The 19,316-nt window shown below is 34.3% G+C and overlaps 1 long non-coding RNA gene across 1 annotated transcript; it reads right to left on the bottom strand.

Moving 5' to 3' along the window:
- Positions 1-1,052: 1,052 nt before the first annotated feature.
- On the bottom strand, positions 1,053-5,097 carry LOC143906444 (uncharacterized). Its single transcript, XR_013259517.1, has 3 exons — positions 4,454-5,097; positions 4,163-4,352; positions 1,053-4,069 (listed from the first exon to the last, which is right to left on the bottom strand). It is a non-coding gene; the product is annotated as an uncharacterized LOC143906444 (long non-coding RNA).
- Between the last annotated feature and the right edge of the window lie 14,219 nt (positions 5,098-19,316).

Genomic DNA, 19,316 nt, shown 5'->3' with positions numbered 1-19,316 from the left:
AAAAAAACTCCGCAACGGATAAATCGTCATCGGTGACAAATTTTATCAATTGTTTACCTCGGCTATTTTATCTTTAAGGTGATTGGGCCATCAGAGCATGTCAAAGAAAAAAATCTGATTAAAAAATATGTTGTAAAGAAAACCTAAATACACTTAAATTTGCAATTTTTAGAAGATCTGACGTCTAGTTTTTGAGATATTAAATCTCAAAGTTGGCATTTTTAACATAGGTTTACGGGAAATTGTACCGGAAACATACATTTTTCGAGGATTTCACTCACTATCTGTAAAGACACAAGTTCAAAAAACTGAAAATAGTATTGTTTGATTCTTTTAGCACTTGTTAAGTGCTAAAACAAAACGACGTTGACGTGTAATAAGTCCGAAAATTCAATGAAAACTTGATGAATTGTCGCGTTTCTTGTCGGCCCTTCGATCAGCTGTACGCGACGTGAACATGTGGCAACGTCGCGCCGTGTATATATATATATAGTATAAGAGCGGAAAATTCACATTCAAGGTATTTACACTTATTTGAACAATAGATCACCAAAAAAACCGTAAATAAAAATTTATTTATTTCTTCTTTATCTTTTTTTAAAATAATTAAGTAATAAATAAAAATTTTTATCTTTATAATAATTCAGCGCAAATTTTATATTTTAGAACATGTAGGAAAAAACTAAAAACTGTTTTAATTTTCTTATTATTTTGTAATGTTACAGATTAATTTAGGTTCAGAAAACCATTTATAAAATACATGCAAAACTGGAAAGAAAGTGTCTTTTTTAGTACAAAAAAGTAAAAATAAAAATTCTGATCTTATTAACTTTTTTCTGAAATTAGAAAGGTTGCTTTAAATTGTTTATCAATTGTTTTTTTACGAAAAAATGCAAGAAAATATTTAAAAATAATCGAAGATAACTTTTTAGAAAATAATCAAAGATATTTCGCCAAGAAAATCCATCGTAGACATAAGTTGCCAATCACAAAAACATTTTTTATTTGTGCACAGAAACTAAAAAATAAAACAGCATATAAAATAAAATACATACATTTATATAAAATAATATATATTTATATATTATATAAATTTATATAAAATACATACATATAGAAACATAAAATTATAAACATTTATATAAGAGAATATATATAAAAAGATATATTTTTTTAATTATTAGATATTGGATTTTGAAATTGTTTTAATTTCTCGGCTAAAGCATTTATTATTGCCTTGTTGGATGTAACTCTCGGACCTTTCTTTTGTCCAACATTTTGGCTCAATAAATTAGTGAGTCCACCTATACCAGACGTGGAATATATTTGTTGAAGATGTTCCAAACGAATCCCTGCTTTTGCTATTTTGGAAATCATGTTTGGGGAGATACCGACCTTGCAGTCGTTACAATTTTCATCACTTTTTTTAAGTACCTGCAATGAATTCATAGCAATCTTCAGTTCTAATTTTCTCTGTTTCGCATCTAGAATGAAAGTAACGGAGAGTGTGTTGTCTACAAACTCGCTCATTGAGATATTAATTGCATCGTTGTTTATCAACATTTGTAATACTGATACGTCAATAGCAGCATCGTGTGCTCCTTCTATTACTTTTTTACTAAGATAATCCTCAGCAAGTGCGGTTTGCGCAAAACTTTTTTTTTCAGCTTTTCTGTCTAATAATTTCGACTTAAAAATTTTTAATGTATCAGCAAAACCATTGACAATTGCCATGAATTCAGCTAGCAGCTGTACTTCTTGTATCAAAAGCAAGATTATGGGAGCATCAAAAGTATGTCCGTTGTGCGCTGCTAATATTATGCTTGGACTAATGGAGCGTAAGAATGCAATAAATTCATTTATTGCATTTTTTGGTGGGACCGTTGGTACTGGGACAGAATTCTTATACATAATTCCGTCATGAACTACGAGTCCAGTTACAGCCGATGCACCTGCAGAAAACCTACAAGTTGGCATTATATAGACATTGAAAATTTTGTCATCTGACTTTGCGGCTATTTGTACAATTTGATCATCCGATCTGCTGAACCCAGTAGTTTCAATATCGAAAATGACTATCTTCGTATTTTCATTAACTGCAGGGCCTCGAATTCCTGCAACTGAATCGTCGAGACAACCTATATCTAATTGCGCTTCACAGTTTGACTGATATGTGATACCTTCTTTTCTTTCGGTAAGCAATGTTTTTTTTAGGCGATTTTTAAAACGGGCACGACGTCGCCTTTTAAAGTCAATGGTTTTCATTTTAGCATTTTGCAATTTTCTCATTCTATCCTTTTGGAGCCTATATTGTAACGATTTGTTTTTCAATGGAGAAAGGCTTGATTTTTTATAAACATTATCAACATACACAGTTCCTAAGTTTACTTGGCATATAGCCGATCCTACTCGGAAATCATTAGAACTAGAGCTACCGTAGTGTCTCGCTTTTGGGGCTTTGCTTGCGATAACCATGTTACAATTTTCGTTTAACTGGCTCGATCCACATGGAGCTAATTTGTCGGCGTCATTCGCGAATTGTTGAAATATTGATGTAACTGAAGCTTTTAATTCATCCCCAGTTAAAGGTTTACCATTAGGAAGAATTTTATGTTTAAAATTTACAGGATCAACATTGTAACCGCACCATGAGCCGCATTTTTCATGGTTACCGAAAGCATGAGGTACTATATTTAGAATGGACTCTTTCGTAGCTTCTACTTTTCCTTTGTTAGTCTGAAGAACGCAACGAAACACGTATCGAAAGTATTCTACTGTAGTAGAAGACATTTTTTTCAAAGGATACAGAAATTTCGCCAATTTCTTTGTTGCATGGTTCAGGTCAGTCCATTTTATGACCTGCCTACCCAGCTCTCTGCGTACACTTGCTATTGTGCATGAATCTTCGTCCCCTATAAGAGTTTTTAAATATACATTCTCGGCATCAAATTGTTTATTTTTTGTAAATATTTCGACTGCCATGTCGGGTTCCATCGCTTTCGAACTGCCTTCAAAATTACGACGGCAGTCATGATCGGTTTTACTTCCAATTGAACAATATCTGCAGTTCTTATTTCGTGTAGCAAATCCAATGCATAAGCCGCTGTAATGTCCAAAAACGGTTCCGTGCCCTGTCAAGCTATTATATGATCGACCGGATCCTTTCTTTTGCCATCCAGCATCATAGGAAGCAGTGATGCCGACTGGTCCTTCGGAAGAAAGTACTACGTGCATATTCTTATTTGGAGATTTGAAACCACGATTTAATGATTACCTGGCAGACAATTATCCTTGGAAACTTGAGAATTCTCAGCAGTAGTCACTTCGACGTGTTGATCGGAGCTAAACATACCTGGTGTACTTTCTACGAGTACATTTACATCCTGAGAACTGAAACGCGAAAATATAAAACAGCAAATTATCAAAAATAAATTTAAAAACTCATAAGTAAGCAAATCGGTTTTAATACCATTTATCAAACAACAAAGGTATTGTATAATTCTCATACATATCACTGGATATTTTAAAACGTCTACTACTAAAAGTAAAAATATAATTTTTACTTAAAAAATAACATTACATTTCATGTTACATGGCAAAAGTTTCGCGGACAACGCACTTGCTGCGGACTATTTTGCGCTGAGAATTATTTTGTGCTGAGGATTATTTTGTGCTGAGGACGATATCTAATAAATAGGAATGTATTTATATAAAAGGATATATATAAAAGAATATCTTCTTTTATATATGTATATTCTTTTATGTAAATGTATTTTTTATTTTATATATTGTGTTACATATTCTTATAGACTATAGTAAAAATATCGACTTAAAACTTTCTTTTAATGCTATAAATTAACGGTATGAATTAATGCTATAAATTAACGCTATGAATTAATACTATGAATTAAAATATTTTGTAATCATTCTTATTGCTATATGCGACAAATGTAATTCTCTGCAAATGCTCTTTATCAGTGTTTTTTCGGTATCCTGATAAATCATTTTCCGATATTGATGCTAGATATTTCTCAAGGTCTGACTGACAAGAGTTGTAGATGCCTGGACACTGTGTATTTAATAATTATCAATAATAATAATCAATGCCATATTTTTTAAATTATAATAGATATTATTTAAAATAAAAAATGTAGAGTATTACCTTTCGTTCGCAATAGTTAAAGCTTTTTCTATTTTGAGAGCTTCAAGACAACTTTCTTTAGCTACATTTTCTATGATAGATCCAAGGATTCTTTCGTGCCGCTTTATTAAATTGTGGTGAACAATCGGTACATTGATTGCGGACAAGAAGGTGTTACAATGTGTTACACCAATACCACCATCTAATATTGCTGTAAGAAATAAATAAAAAATGAAAGAAATTTGTTAATACTTATATTATACATATATAAGATAAATATGACAAATGGAAATAATGTAGAATGATAAATACCTAAAGCCGCTTTTAAATTGATGTGAAATTTGCAACTTGAATTCTCAACATCGTATGTTGAACTTTGTACTTTATAGATGGTACTGCATTGAAAACATCTTATGTCGAACGTGCTGGCAAGGCCAATTATATCTTCTCGAACAATAAATCGAAATGAAAGTGGCAAGTTGCATTGCTGACACCACATATCATTTCCCAATTTCGTCAAGTCGACAATACGTCGACCAAGATCAGACAAGTATGTACTTGATTTCTTAGTAACTTGTCTCTTTTTTTGAGCTTTACTAATATTGTCCTTCCACAATATTATTCTCTTACGAGCAAATCTCCCATTATGCCGAAATTGTTTATCTTCCATTATTTTTCGATCAACACATAACCTCACTCGACACAATAACCTCACATGACACTGGCAGGATGGCTGCCTACGCGATGAGATGCGATGTTGCCACATTTCTTTTGTACAAATGCCAACTGAAGTCAAATCTTAAACTATTTACATTTATCAGTAGATGAATTGATACATGATCGAATGAAAAGTTACATTATAAAACTAGTAATTATACAAGTGTTTAGAATATATGCATAAAAAGGGTTTTTCTTAAAAAAAATTTAGACCTTATATCGACTCATACGGTACGTGGCCCAATCACCTTAAACCGTCGTCGGGCCATCGACGCTCGCTTTTGTAGTGAGACGCCGTAACCGAATGGCGGCTCGCATGTTCTAGAAGGGTGAGATCATTGCAGAGTCAAGTGTCTAACTCGCTGTTTTGTTTATATTCGCTGATAAAATTCCAACAGCCGAACGGCGCCTTTGCAATACCCCCGCGCCGATAAAGTGACGACACCCCCCCCGCGGACCACCCTCGGCGTAGAACGCGGACACCTACCCCCCCCCCCTCTCGGCGGTACCCCTTGTCAATACGAGATATGTTTATTAATATTTAATAAACATGTCCCGACACGCTCGCTGACCCCCCCCCGCTCTCCCTCACCAACGAGTTGTCCTCCCCCCTCCCCCTTCCCCCTCACCAACGAGTCGTCCCCCTTTCCCGGCAGACCCCTCGCCCTCGAGTCCTTCCCCCCGCCCCGCTCCCCCCTCGGAGCTCCCGGGGTAAATCTGTCACTGTTTTATCTACTTACCACGATGCCACTCATTTCGGGTTTCGCGTCTCTTGTCTCGCCGAGTGCCGAGTCTCGAGTTGGCCAATTGACGATGCGCTATACGTTACATTTGCGTTTATATTTACAAATTTTAATTTTTATATTTATAAATAAATATATATATTAGAAATTTATAAATATATAAAGATTGCAAATATAGTTAATTAAATAAATATTTATAAACTTAAAAATTAAAATTCGCAAATGTAATGTATTAAAATCACGGTTCTATACATATGCTTTTCTATCTAAAAAAGTCTTACATTAAAAACCTTTACTTTAGCATAATAATATTTACATGTAATATTTAAATGCATACTAATAATTATATTATTAACTATGAGAAATAATTGTAGTTTATAATGTTCTTTTACTCTTATTAAATTTATTTTACCTATGCATGTTCAATTGGCCAAATTACGGCTAAATTACAAGCAACAACAAAAGGATATTGGATAAAAATAAAAACACTTTATTAAATAAACAATACACATGAGTAACATTTTGACTGTACTTATTATAATTAGTCTTTTCGGAACGGATTACTATGAATATAAAAGAAGAAGATAAATTTTAAAACATGATAATGTTTAAGTTAACATACTAAAACATTAAACATTAGTCTTGTAACGATGCACCCCCGAATATGCATCGTTCCGGCGCAAACACCTCGCCAAAGCCACCCCGCCGACCACCCGCGGGGTGAAGACCGGGCACAGTGTGCCCATAATTTTAATAAGTAATATTAGGAAGTCCGCGAACGGACTTAACGCGGCAACCGCCTCACTGCGCCGAGCGGTGCCGAAGGTGGCCGAACACCGCCGAACGCGTCGGGGCTCGGGGCGCCGTAACAACCGATCGTTCCGCCGCACCGTCCCGGCGCTCGCGATCGCCGTCGCTACCCCCACCACGCCGCGACGCCGCCGCGACGCGTATATAAGCCCGGCGTCGCTGGCACAGAGCGCGATTCCCGATCACCCGTCTTTCCGACAACACCGATCCTGAAATCCTGCACCAAGCCAGTCCAAACGGAAGGTAGAGCGCCTCTGGCATTCTCTGTCTTCGCCGAGTGTGTTTTGCAAAGGACCAGCTCCTCTCTATTAGCCAAAGCTTTCTGGATGTTTGCATTAAGCCAGTCCGCACGTAAGGTAGAGCGCCTCTGGCATTCTCTGTCTTCGCCGAGTGTGTCTCGGCTAAACGACCAGCTTTGCGCAGTTATCCGAATCACCCGAAGCCTGTCCGGACAAGAGGATAGAGCGCCTCCGGCATTCTCTGTCTTCGCCGAGTGTGTCTCGGCCGGCGACCCGCTTCAACCGCATTACCCACGCCTCGCGATCCATATCGCCGCCGCGCCTCGCGCCATTTTTCCGCGCTCCGGGCCACGCCGACTGGGAAACCGGCACCATCCGGACCGATACCTACCACCACGCGATCCGGCCCACGCGACGAACGAAAAGCGCCGGCTCCGCCCCGCACATACCGCGGCCGAACCAACGACGCCTCACACGCACGCCCAACCGTCGAAAACCGCGCGGACACACGCGAGCGAACCCCGCCTGAGCGGTACACGCGTGCCGACCCCTTGCAAATGTCGCGAGGGTATATTGTGAAATAATAAACGTTACTATTGTCAGTTAACCGAGGCACGACTTCATTTCGCTAACCTCGCCACCCGTCTGCTTCTCCGCACCTCCTTCGAACCCAGGCCCGCCGCGAGCTAGATCCGCGCTTCAAAGTCAGGTTGTTTTAGTCTACTAGACTAAAACATTAAACAATTTCCTAATAATATAAACAAAATAAACAATAATCCAATTAAATCACAAATATAAAAACGCCGGAGTAATCGAATGAAACCATGACAAGATAAATTTTATATTTATATATTGAGTGATAAAATCTCTTCCGTCAGGAAGAGAATGTAAACAATTATTAACGGGGGTATTCTGATTTAAAATATTTTTAAAATACATATTTTTCAGGAGTTTTTTATAGGAAAACAAAGAAAGTGAATAACGTTAAACTTTGCATGTTCTCTTCATCTTATTTTAAAATTTTATTTTTATTTAAGTAACAAAAATGCTTTTCTTTTTTGTTATATCCTGGTCATTAGAAATGACAGACGGTGTGAATAATTCTAGGTATTTGAAACACAAAAAGCTAAAATTTTCTTATTCTGCAGAAGTGTGGCTATTGTCTGAACAAGAATTAAATCAATATTTTTATTCTGTGTGTGTAAAAGCGGCTTTTTTATTAACAATAATATAACTTTTTTTCAAAATTTTATTAGTAATTTATTAAAAGAAAAAACTAATAAACAATGTCTATTCTAGTTCAGACGATAGCCATCACTTATTTTAAATAAGAAAGTTTTTGGTTTTTACATTTCTGATATTTAGAACAACTAGAATCATTTACTTCATCTCTCATTTACGTCTTTTAGTGATCAAGATATAACATAGATAAGAAGAATAGTTTTCTTATTAAAATATAAAAATATATTTTTAAAATAAGATTTAAAAAACATGCAAAGTTTAACTAGTCCGGTCAAATTCTACATTCAAGGTTACAATAATTCCGATAGAGCCAAAAATTCGTACGAATGTTTGGAACACCATTATAAATAAACTGTGAAAAGTCCCCATACATCCCGTGCCTGGAAAAAATTTTATTCAAGGTCAAAGGTGGCAAAAATGGGTTTTTTGTGTTTTTCAGCCGAATGGTAAGTTTTATCATAAAAATTGCTTAAACAATAATTGTAGATCGTGCAATTATCTATAATAATTGTCTCTATACTTTTTTCTGTAAGAATCACCGTTTCCGAGATATAATCATTCAAAAAGTTGAAAAACGGTGTTCTTCATAATATGCACACGTTTCCACGCCACCTGTGAGGTAGTGTACTTGACGCGTTTTTTTTAACGTGGTTTCCCCGGTAGGCCTATTCCACGAACTATTGTGACCGTATTTAATTCAGCATTATACTATTTAATAATAAAAAATGGAAAATGTTAAAAATAATGAGAGGTGTAAATTGTAATGAATTGGGTTAAATTATTGGTCTGATTCATAACCATCAAATACTTCTGCATCTTCTTCTTCTTCTTGTTCTTCATGTTGTTCGTCTTCTTCTTCTTCTTCTTCTTCCTCTTCCTGCTGAGTGCAAATAGATTGTTCCAAGAGCGATTCATCAGATGTTTCCTCGCTGATATTGTATGAACCCTCTTCTGATGGCGATTCAACATTGGAACACGACTGGCCTTGACAATTAGTACATGCTAATGAACAAAACAATCCAACTTTTTTACAGCCGCATTTAGCATTACATCCCTTTTTACAATTGCAAAAAATTGTGTTGAGAAGTTTTTCCGGTGCAGGTGGGAGTAAAGTCTGGATTGGTTCCAATGTATTGTCGATCAACTTCCAACCCCAGTCCTTTGGATCTAGTTGATTACCAAGCCACACTTGAACTTGATAATATACCCGAAATAGATGTTGTTGAGCAGAAGCAGAGGTTGGAGGAAGACAAGCTAACTGCACTCGTTTTTTGTTACGAGTATTTCTTACAAAACATACGTAGCGGAACTTATCTAAGCAGGTAATTTTTTTTGAAGCTCCGTAGATGGAAAGAAGAAAGCGCATTCCATTGGTGATTACTTCTTGTGGAGTAGAGTTGCTATTTTTAAAAACTTCAGCACAACCAACAAAATCTTGTTTCTCAAACATTTTCAGAACTGATTTTTCATTTGAAAAATCAGTTGAAAAAATCGAAAAAATCAGTTGAAAAAATCGAAAAAATCAGTTGAAAAAATCAGTTGAAAAATCGACCCTCGCCACGCGGACAATTGAATGGGAGGCAGATGTTGCTCAAGGTTACACTGGCGTAGAAGGTGGAGGGCTGACTCGATAGACCGATAGAAAGCTATTGAAACTTGTGTTACAGCTCCAGTGATGTATGTACGCGGCGTACTTATGCATATTATGAAGAACACCGTATTTTCAACTTTTTGAATGATTATATCTCGGAAACGGTGACTCTTACAGAAAAAAGTACAGAGACAATTATTATAGATAATTGCACGATCTACAATTATTGTTTAAGCTATTTTTATGATAAAACTTACCATTCGGCTGAAAAACACAAAAAACCCATTTTTGCCACCTTTGACCTTGAATAAAATTTTTTCCAGGCACGGGATGTATGGGGACTTTTCACAGTTCATTTATAATGGTGTTCCAAACATTCGTACGAATTTTTGGCTCTATCGGAATTATTGTAACCTTACCCCTATTTTTTGGGCTAATTTGACCGGACTAAACGTTATTCGCTTTCTTCGTTCACCTAATTAAAAATTCCTGAAAAATACCTATTTTCAAAAACCTTTTCCGGCTCCAGTCGTGCTCAACTTGTATTCATGCTTAAAAAGAAAAATTTATTTTACTAAAATTAGGGCCAAAGCACATATGATCGAAAGTCGTAGTCGTGGACGTAAGTAACGCACAAGCTTTGGCGTATCCTAATCTGTCAGGTCGGGGACTACGACCGTCGTATACCGTTACGCCATGTTATGTGCTTTAACCCTTTATTGTTTATACATATACAAAATATTACATATAACAACTAAAAAATAAGAAGTTAACATTACGCGTGAGAACTCATGCGGCGTTGCCAAGTAATAACTGACGCCTCTCCTCTTCTGTCATTCCTGAACCGAGCGAAAAATTCATCAAATCGCGTACTTTACACAAGTATTTCTCGAAAACGCGTACCGCAAGGGTATTGACACTTATCGCATATTATTTCTATTTTTATGGTTTATATACTAGTTTTTCAAAAACATTTAGAGAAAACTTTTTTCACAATTCATTATAATGTCTGTTTTACAATAGCTCGGAATAGGAATTCCATGTTAAAAGTTGAAACTTTGAAGCTCAATATCTCGATTTTTAATACCGTAAGAGGTACTGAAATTTATACCACGCATAAAGCACACCTAAATTAATGTATATTCACAGTTTAAAAAAAAATCTAGAGAAAATCGACTTTCCGAAGAACGTCCTTAAGATCTTTTAAACCAGAATACACCCTTGTAATTTATTATTTGTCATTAACATATTGTTATTAATTACATACATATAAGTGTGAGGAAGCATATGGTACAAAATAATTTCAATATTCAAATTATTGTAATAATAAAGAAATCAATTATTTACATTTTCTACTGTGTGTGTGCGTGTGTGTGTGTGTGTGTGTGTAATATTATTGACAAGTTTTTTTGCACGTTTACATTTCTTTTGCAGATTTTTTACACGCTTAACTTTTACAAGTGTGATGTCAAATACAGACAAGATTTTTATTTATCTGTTATAAGCGTGACTTCAAATACAAGATTTTGATAATCAAACGTTTAACATTTTCAATCTGCAAACGAGTGACCAGCAATATTATCCACAGCATGTAGTCTTAAAATACTACGATTTTCTCTAGAAGTACTACCGTATAATTTATTCTGCGACATTACGAATTTCTTCTGCAACAATCATATAAAATATTGAACAGTTTTCTTGAACAATTATAACAACATCTGCATGCTCTTGCATCATTAACCCTCCGAGGCCACACCTCTTTTTTTAATACGCCCCAGCCACACGCGTGTGAATATGAAAATCCAATTTGTATTTCTAAACATCGTGAATATTATTAATTAAACAGACATATTTTACATTTAATTGTGTATTTTTATGTTGTGAATTTTTTATCACACACAAACGTCTTGCCGTTGATTATTATTGTCATTAAGCTTTTAAAAAATAATATTTATCATATTTAGAAAAACAAATTGCACTTTCATACTCACACGCGCATTAAAAATGCATTAAAAAAATTTAAAATATATTTTAAAAATTAAGATAAGTTTCTGTCTCTATATATAAACTCTTTCTTCCAAGTCTGTCAAAATTTTTTGAAAGAATAACATTTGAGACAGCATTTTCTTTAAAAAGAAAAATAAACATTTTTTAATAGGATTATTATTTTAGAATGAGAATGTGAACAATACCTTAACGAATTAATAATGCAAGGACATACAGACGTTACAACCATTCGAGGAAACTGTTCAACATTTTATGTGTTGCTGCAGAAGAAATTCGTAATGTCGGCGGACAAATTATACGCTAGTGCTGCTAGAAAAGATCATAGTATTTTAAGGCTACATGCTGTGTAGATGATATTGCTTGTCCCTCGTTTGCAGTTTGAAAATGTTTGATTATTAAAAACGTTTGATTATTAAAATTGTTCTGTGTCGTCGTAAATTTTTTACGATTTACGTCGTGGTTTTATATATTGTTTATTTCACTGTTCAAGTACAAGTTTACATGTCCATACACGTTTAGATGCACTGTAATATGCATGTGTTTTCGCGGCACTGTGTCTTATGCACGCACTCGTGATAACGTCTCGACGTCGCTTCGGGATCGCGATAACGCCTCGAGGCTATACTCGGATCGCGACAACGCCTCAGAAACGACTCGGATCACGACTGCTCTTCGAATGATTTACGTAATGTGTTCGATTGTGGACTATGTCCTTCGACCGTCTCTGACTAACTGACTCGTTTTCCGCGGTATCCGCACCCTCCGCTCCTGCGTTGTTGAAAAATTAAAAGTTTTCTCGATTGGTGGATCCTAGATCCGCCCACTTATTCGCTCGTCCCGACCAATCAAGCTATTCGTCAACCGCTGACTTGTTTTGACGTGATAGAGACGGAGATAGCGGAAGCCGCGGATCGAGTTCACAAGCGCCGAAAACGTCTAATGTTATGCCGCCTTATTTTTATATTAATATTGTGCATGTGTGCACATAAGTGTAATATTACAATCGCATGTTCGCATATTCGTATATTCGCGTAGTCGTGCACGACCGCAACAAAAATCTTGCATTCGAAATAACGCTTATAACAGATAAACAAAAATCTTGTCTGTATTTGACATCACACTTGCAAAGAAACTATAATTGTCAATAACATCACGCATACACACACAGAAGAAAATGTAAATAATTGATTTTTTTATTATTAATTATTACAATAATTTGAATATTGAAATTATTTTATATTATATGCTTTCTAATACTTATATATGTATATAATTAATGTTGGAGAAAATCCTGTATACGACTCGCCATCCCGCGAAAAACGATTGTATTAAAACCGTATTAAAAGCTTATATGAATTTATTAAGAATCTTATTAGAATCGAATATGCAAATCAATTATAATTTAAATATGTCATATTTAAATCAAATTAAAGTACCCCATCTTATTTAATTTATATATGGATTAAACTGGACCTTGCTTTGTTAAAATATGCAAAATCAGCCGCACAAACCAAAAGAAATGCAGAGTTAATATGGTTTTAATTTGCCAAATGTGGATTAAATATGGTAATAAATTCAAAATTAATTTGTTAAATATAATCATATAAGTGTCAAATATAATCATATAAGTCAAATATAATCATATATAAGTCAAATATAATCATATAAGTCATATATAATCATATAAGTCATATATAATCATATAAGTCAAATATAATCATATAAGTCAAATATAATCATATAAGTCATATAAGTCAAATTTGTCATATATAAATGTTATTTGATCTTATTAGAATTTTATATAATTTTGTTTTAAATTTAAAGTTACACCAATTTAAACTTAAACAAGATTATATAAAATTTTATTTTTTAAGCGTGCTACTTTATTATAAGAGTAGACTTCACGATATAACTGATACAAAAATTGTGTCGTTCCGAGACAGTGTCGTGTCTTCTTGATACCGTTATCTTATAACACTCTTTGTCAAATTTTAATTACGAGAAACAGATCACATCAAATGCCATCTATCGGATACTTTGAGATGCAATATTCTGATCTGATCATATAAAATCTTATATGACTATATTATTTTTTTTTTAATTTGAATCAAATATTTTACATGTTAAGTTCGACAAATAAAGAAACAAATTTTACCGCAAATATTATTTAAACATTATTTAAACAAAATTACGTTTTAATAAGAATCAAATTAAAACCAAAGGGCCTAGCGGAATAAGCATGTGAAATTGGCCCTTGATCATACAGAGCTGACATTAATGTCACAAGTTAGTACCAATATGATAAAACTTTCCACCAAACATTATTTTAAAAAATCCACTTTTTTATAAGTTATGCAGGGAGAAAGTAAAATAAAGAAATGTATTTTTCTCGAAAACCACTTGACCGATCTTGATGAAAAAAATATATGTTATGTAAACTAATAAAACTAATTAACAAAAAAATGTCCAAAATGTTTGTCAAAAAAAAGACCAAAAAAAATTTGAACTTTTTAATATTTTTTTAGGGTGATATTTTTTAGGTACTTCTTTGAAATTTTTACGAAAATTTCTCTTAAAGTGTCCACTATAACATATATTTTTTTCAATTTTTTTTAAATGGTGGAACATAGTTAAAAATACGAAACAAAAAGTCGTGTTTGTTCGACCCGACTGGCCAAATAATAAATATATTCAAAATTCACAACGTTTCGACCGCATTTTCGGTCCTTCTCAAGTGATTCAGCTATGCATCTTCAAAAACCGCGTACAAAATATCGATTACGTCGCTGACATCGTGCCCTAACCACATCATGCACACGTAAAGCTAAAAAAGTGAAATAAACTCACGATAGTCAAAAAGATAAAAACGTTCAGAAGTCATAAAATAAAAAGTAAGAATACAATTGAATTGTTGAGTTAAAAATAGTTAAGTTATAAATAGTTAAGTTATAAATAATGTACAAAGTAAAATGTAAGGCTTACATATTCTGTGCGTCAAAACGGAAAGTGAGAACGGTAGCGCAGAACGAAGAAACGTCGTAAGCCATAACTGCGAACACATCCGTACAGCGTGACAGACGAAGTCATACTAAATGACCGATACAATAAATAGATGTGTTCACAGGTGGAAAACGAGCAGAACAAAAGTGTAAATTAAGTGACGCCAATCAAACGGTTGTAATTCGCGGGCAAACTTTCTGTGTCTTTTTGAAGATTGATTGCGCAATCGCATTTTTTAATAAAAAACATCTCAGAGATTTCACGTTTCTTAAAGTGTCGCTCCTTATATAAAATTTTTGGTTGTTGCTAATTAAAATCGTGGTTATGCGTGAGACGGTGCTTACTAACAACAGAATGATTATCGCTGTTCTTCCTAATATCACAAAAATGTTCCTTAACACGTGTCTCTAGGTGCCTTTTTGTTTGACCAATATATGCAGCGTTGCAATTAGCACAATCAATCTCATATATCAACTCCGTTTGCTTAAGATTCGGTAGCGTATCCTTCCCCCTTTTGATAATACAATCCAACTTTTTCGGAATGGTGAGGAGAACCCTGAATTCTGCATCGCGCATTGTACGGCCAACACCGTCACTGAGACCCTTAATATACGGTATAGTGATAAATTTTCGAGGATCCTGGGCTACACTGTTACTGCTAGAACTATTATTATTATTATGACGTGTCTGTAGCTCGTTAAGTCTGATGTTAATGTACTTGTTAATTAATTTTATTGGATAACAATTATTTGAAAGGATCTTTTTTATTTCGATTAAATTAAACTTATGAAACCGTACGTCAGATAAAAGAATAGCTCGGTCAACAAGATTACGTATGATATTAGTTTTGTATTTAAGAGGGTGATTCGAAAAATAGTTTATGTATCTCCCCGAAATACGAAAATTGTAAGCGTCGCGTCACTCCGGCGCACCAGTGCAGTGCCATTCCGCGTAGCGGGTGTTCGATGTAACTTATTTACTAGCACATATGTACGTCTGTAATTAGCTTATAATATGTATACTTTTTAATTTTTATAGTTTCCAGAGTTTACAACGTGGAGGTTGCAGTACGGTTTTAAACTCCTTATTGGGGGCTTTTTTAACGTGAGTCCCCTCGCCTCTCACTATATTTCCGTAAAATCGGGGTGCTTTTTTAACGTGAGTCCTCTCGCCTTTCACTACGTTTCCGTAAAATCAGGGTGCTTTTTTAACGTGAGTCCCTTCGCCTCTCACTANTTAACCCAAAAAAAAAATTTGGATAAGGGGGCCCTTTAAAAAGGGGCATACAAATTTAGTGAAAAAAATAATATTTTTGTGTTTTTTAAAAAACCTTTTTTGATTCTTCGAAGGTCCCGGTTTGTGTTTTTCGGTCCAACCAGCTTTTAATTAAATCAATTGGTCTTTCTCCCCCTCCCTCCCTTTTTTCCTTCTTTTTCCCCCTCTCCTTCTTTTTCTTCTCCCCTTTTCCCCCCTTTCCCTTCCCCTCTTCCCCCCTTCTCCACCCCCCCTCCCCCCCTCCCTCCTCCCCTCCTTACCCCTTCCAACCCCTTCCTTGAAAATAAAATTTAATGGTGATATTACTTTTCTGATTAAATTTAAGAGTGTTTTGAGACGGATAGAAAACCGCGTATCAGTTCGAAAAAATTTGGGAAATATAAAAAAAAAATCCCCACATGAAAACATTTTTTCAGAAAATTTCGTGCTAGGACCATCTAGGGACCTTGCTTTTTTTTAATTGCTTTATACAAACAGCGGTCTTGTCAACCCTTAAAAATCCCAATTTAAAAAATTTTTTTTTCTTCTTTTGTATTTTATTTTGAACTGCAAATGTTTTTTTTTGTTTTTTATATATCCCATGTGTACAATATGTACAAAAAAAAATATTTAGTAAAAAAAAAATTCATTAAAAAACAAATTTTTAAATTTTTAAAAAAATTTTTTAAATGTAAAACTTTTTCCCAAATTTTAAAAAAAAATTTTTTTTTATGTTAAAAAAAAAACGTTTATTAAACTTTAAAAAAATAATATTTTTCTAAACTTTAAAAAAAAATATTTTTCTAAAAACGTTAAAAAAAATTTTTTCAAAACCCGGAAAAATTTAATTTTTTTAAACGTTAAAATAATTTTAAAATTTTAAACTTAAAAAACTTTTTTTTTAAATGAAAAAAAGGGAATTTTCCCCCCTTTTTTTTTAAATTTTTTTAAAAAAGGTTTTGAAACCGTTTTTAAATTTTTCTTAAAAACATTTTTTAAATATTTTTTTCCCTGTTTGGGGGGGCATTTTGGGGGCCCCGTGTTTTGGCCTTTTTTTCTACTTAACCCTTTTTTGAAAGTCCCAAAAAAAAACCCAAAAACCCTTTTTTTAGGGGGGCTTTTATTCTTTTTCTGTTTTTTTTTAACCAAAAAAAATTTTATATGAGATAGGGGGTTTTTTTAAAAATTGGGGGAAAGGGGGAAAGGGGGGGAAAATAAAAAAATTTTTTCATGCGACTTTTTTTTTTCGATTTTTTTAAAAAACTTAAACGAACTTTCCCAAATAACAGTTAAAAAACGCAGTTTTCCCAAAAAGGTGTTTAAATTTTTTTCCCCCAAATTTTTTTATATATTATATTTCAAAGGTTTTGGGGGGTCAGATCTCTCGACAAAGCACAAAGGCAGGTTTGAAAAATTTTCGGGGGCCCCTTCCGGTTTTTCTGGGCATTTTAATAGGGCCCCCCCTTTGGGGGGGGGGGGTTGGGAATTTTTTTCCCAAAAACTTTGCTTTTTTTCCTCGTTTTTTTGGGGGAATTTTTTTTGAGATTTTTTTCGCAAAACCCCCGGGGTGTGAAGAGCTTCAAAAACCCCCTTTAAAAAGGGGGTCACTCCTGGGGGGGTTTTTTTCCCGGGGTTTCTTTTTGCCCCCTTTTTTTTTAAGAGGGGAGGGTTATCCCTTTTCTCATTCAAATAAAACAATTCTTCGGTGAAGATTTTTTTAAAACAACTTGACCATTTTTAATGAAAAACAATCACAGGGGGAGGGACGGGGGGTTTTTCACCCCCCGGGGAAAAAAAAAGGGGGGGAGGATAGGAGGGGAGTTTTAAAACGAAAAAATTGGGGTAGGTACAGAAGAATTAAATAAAAAATTTTTTTTAAAAATGTTTTTTTTTTTAAAAATTTAAAAAATTTTATCTCAAAAATTTTCTCTTTTTTTAAAATCTCGTTTCTTAAAACCCAAATTTCCAAAAAAAAACCCCCTTTTATAATTTTTTTAAAATTTAAACCAAAAACCCTAAAAAAAAAAATATTTTGGGGAAAAAAAAGGGGTTTTCCCAAAATTTTTAAATAGTTGATTTTTTTTTTTTTTTGGCCCCAAGAGAAAGCCCCATCAAAAAACCCAGGGTCTAATCAACGAAAAACCCCCTTAAAGTTTGAGCTTGTGAGATAGATATGTTTTTTTGTCATTGCCTGGGGGTTTAAAAAGGCTTTTTGGGAAAAACCCCCCCAAAAACCCGCCCCCCCCTTCCCCTGCCCGGGTTTTTCCCCCCTTTTTTTGATTTTTTAAAAAATAAAAGGGGCCCCCTTTTTTTCCCTAACCTATTTTTCTGTTTTAAAAAATTTTTTATGGTTTTTTAAAAATCTCTGCTCTCTCGATTTTGTTTGATACTAAACTCTCCCCCCCGGGGGATCCCCCCCCTTTTGGCCCTTTTTTTTCCCTTTTCCCCCCCTTTTTTTTTCCCGGTTTTACTATTTTTTTTGTTTTTTTCTCTTCCATTCTTTTTTTTTTCCCCCATCCGGATCTTTTCCCGCTTTTCCCCCCCTCCCTTTTTCCTTTTCCCTTTTTTCCTCTGATTCCATTTATTTTTTTTCCCCTTGGGGTTTTTCCCCTTTTTGGGGTTTTTTAACATCCTCCTCCATCTCCTTCCCTCTTTGCCCCCTTTTCCCCCTTTTTCCGTCGACCCCAACCTTTTCTATTTTTTAAAAAATGCCGTTTTTCCCCTTAAAAATTTTTTCCTCTTTTTTTTTCCCCCCCTTTTTGGGGTCCTATGGCCCTCTTTCCAAAAAAATTTCCCCCCCCCCCCCCCAAACCCTTTCCCCTTTTCCCCCCTCCAATTTCCCCCCCGCTTTTTTTTTTTTTATCCTTCTTTCCTCCCCCCTTTTCCCCCCTTTTTAAACATCATTTTTTTTTTGGTCTGTTCAATTGTTTTTAAAACCCTTTTTCCCTATTTTTTGGGTCCTTTTTTCCATTATTACCCCCACTAGCTCTCTTCTCTCTGGGGGATTTTCCCCCCTTTTTTTTTTCCATATTATTCTTTATTTTTTTTCCCCTTTTTGCTCTTTCCTCCCCTTATTTTCTTTCTGTTTTTAGCCCCTCTTTCTCTTTTTTTCTTTTTTTCATTTTTCTGGGGGGGAAAAACTTTTTTTTGATCCCTTTTTAAGTTACGCCATTCGGCGTTTTTTTTGCAATTTTTTTGCAAAGAGTTTAGGCTATCTAAAAAGGGGTTTTAAATTTTTTAAAAAATTTCCAAAAAATTTTTTTCCCCGAGAAAAAAAAAATTTTTAAAAAAGGTTTTTGTTTTGGGGGGAAAATGAAAAAACTGAGATCCAATATTTCCAAAAAATATAATTTATAATAATTGGTGTTTTAGTAATCACAACCCCCTTTCCCCTTTTAAAAAATTTTATTTTTTATAAAACCCCCCTTTTTTAAAACCTTTTGCTTTTTTGGGGGTTTTTTTTTAAAAAAAACCTTTTTTCCCCCAAAAAAATTTTGGGGCAGTTCCCTTAACGTAAGTGCTTTTTTAAAAACCCCTTTCCCCAAATTTTAAAAAATTTTTTTTTTGAATTT

Source organism: Temnothorax americanus, unplaced genomic scaffold, assembly GCF_048541705.1.
Source record: "Temnothorax americanus isolate GAGA-0224 unplaced genomic scaffold, ASM4854170v1 Scaffold70, whole genome shotgun sequence".
NCBI lineage: Eukaryota > Metazoa > Arthropoda > Insecta > Hymenoptera > Formicidae > Temnothorax > Temnothorax americanus.
This window is presented reverse-complemented; position numbering and strand designations above follow the sequence as displayed.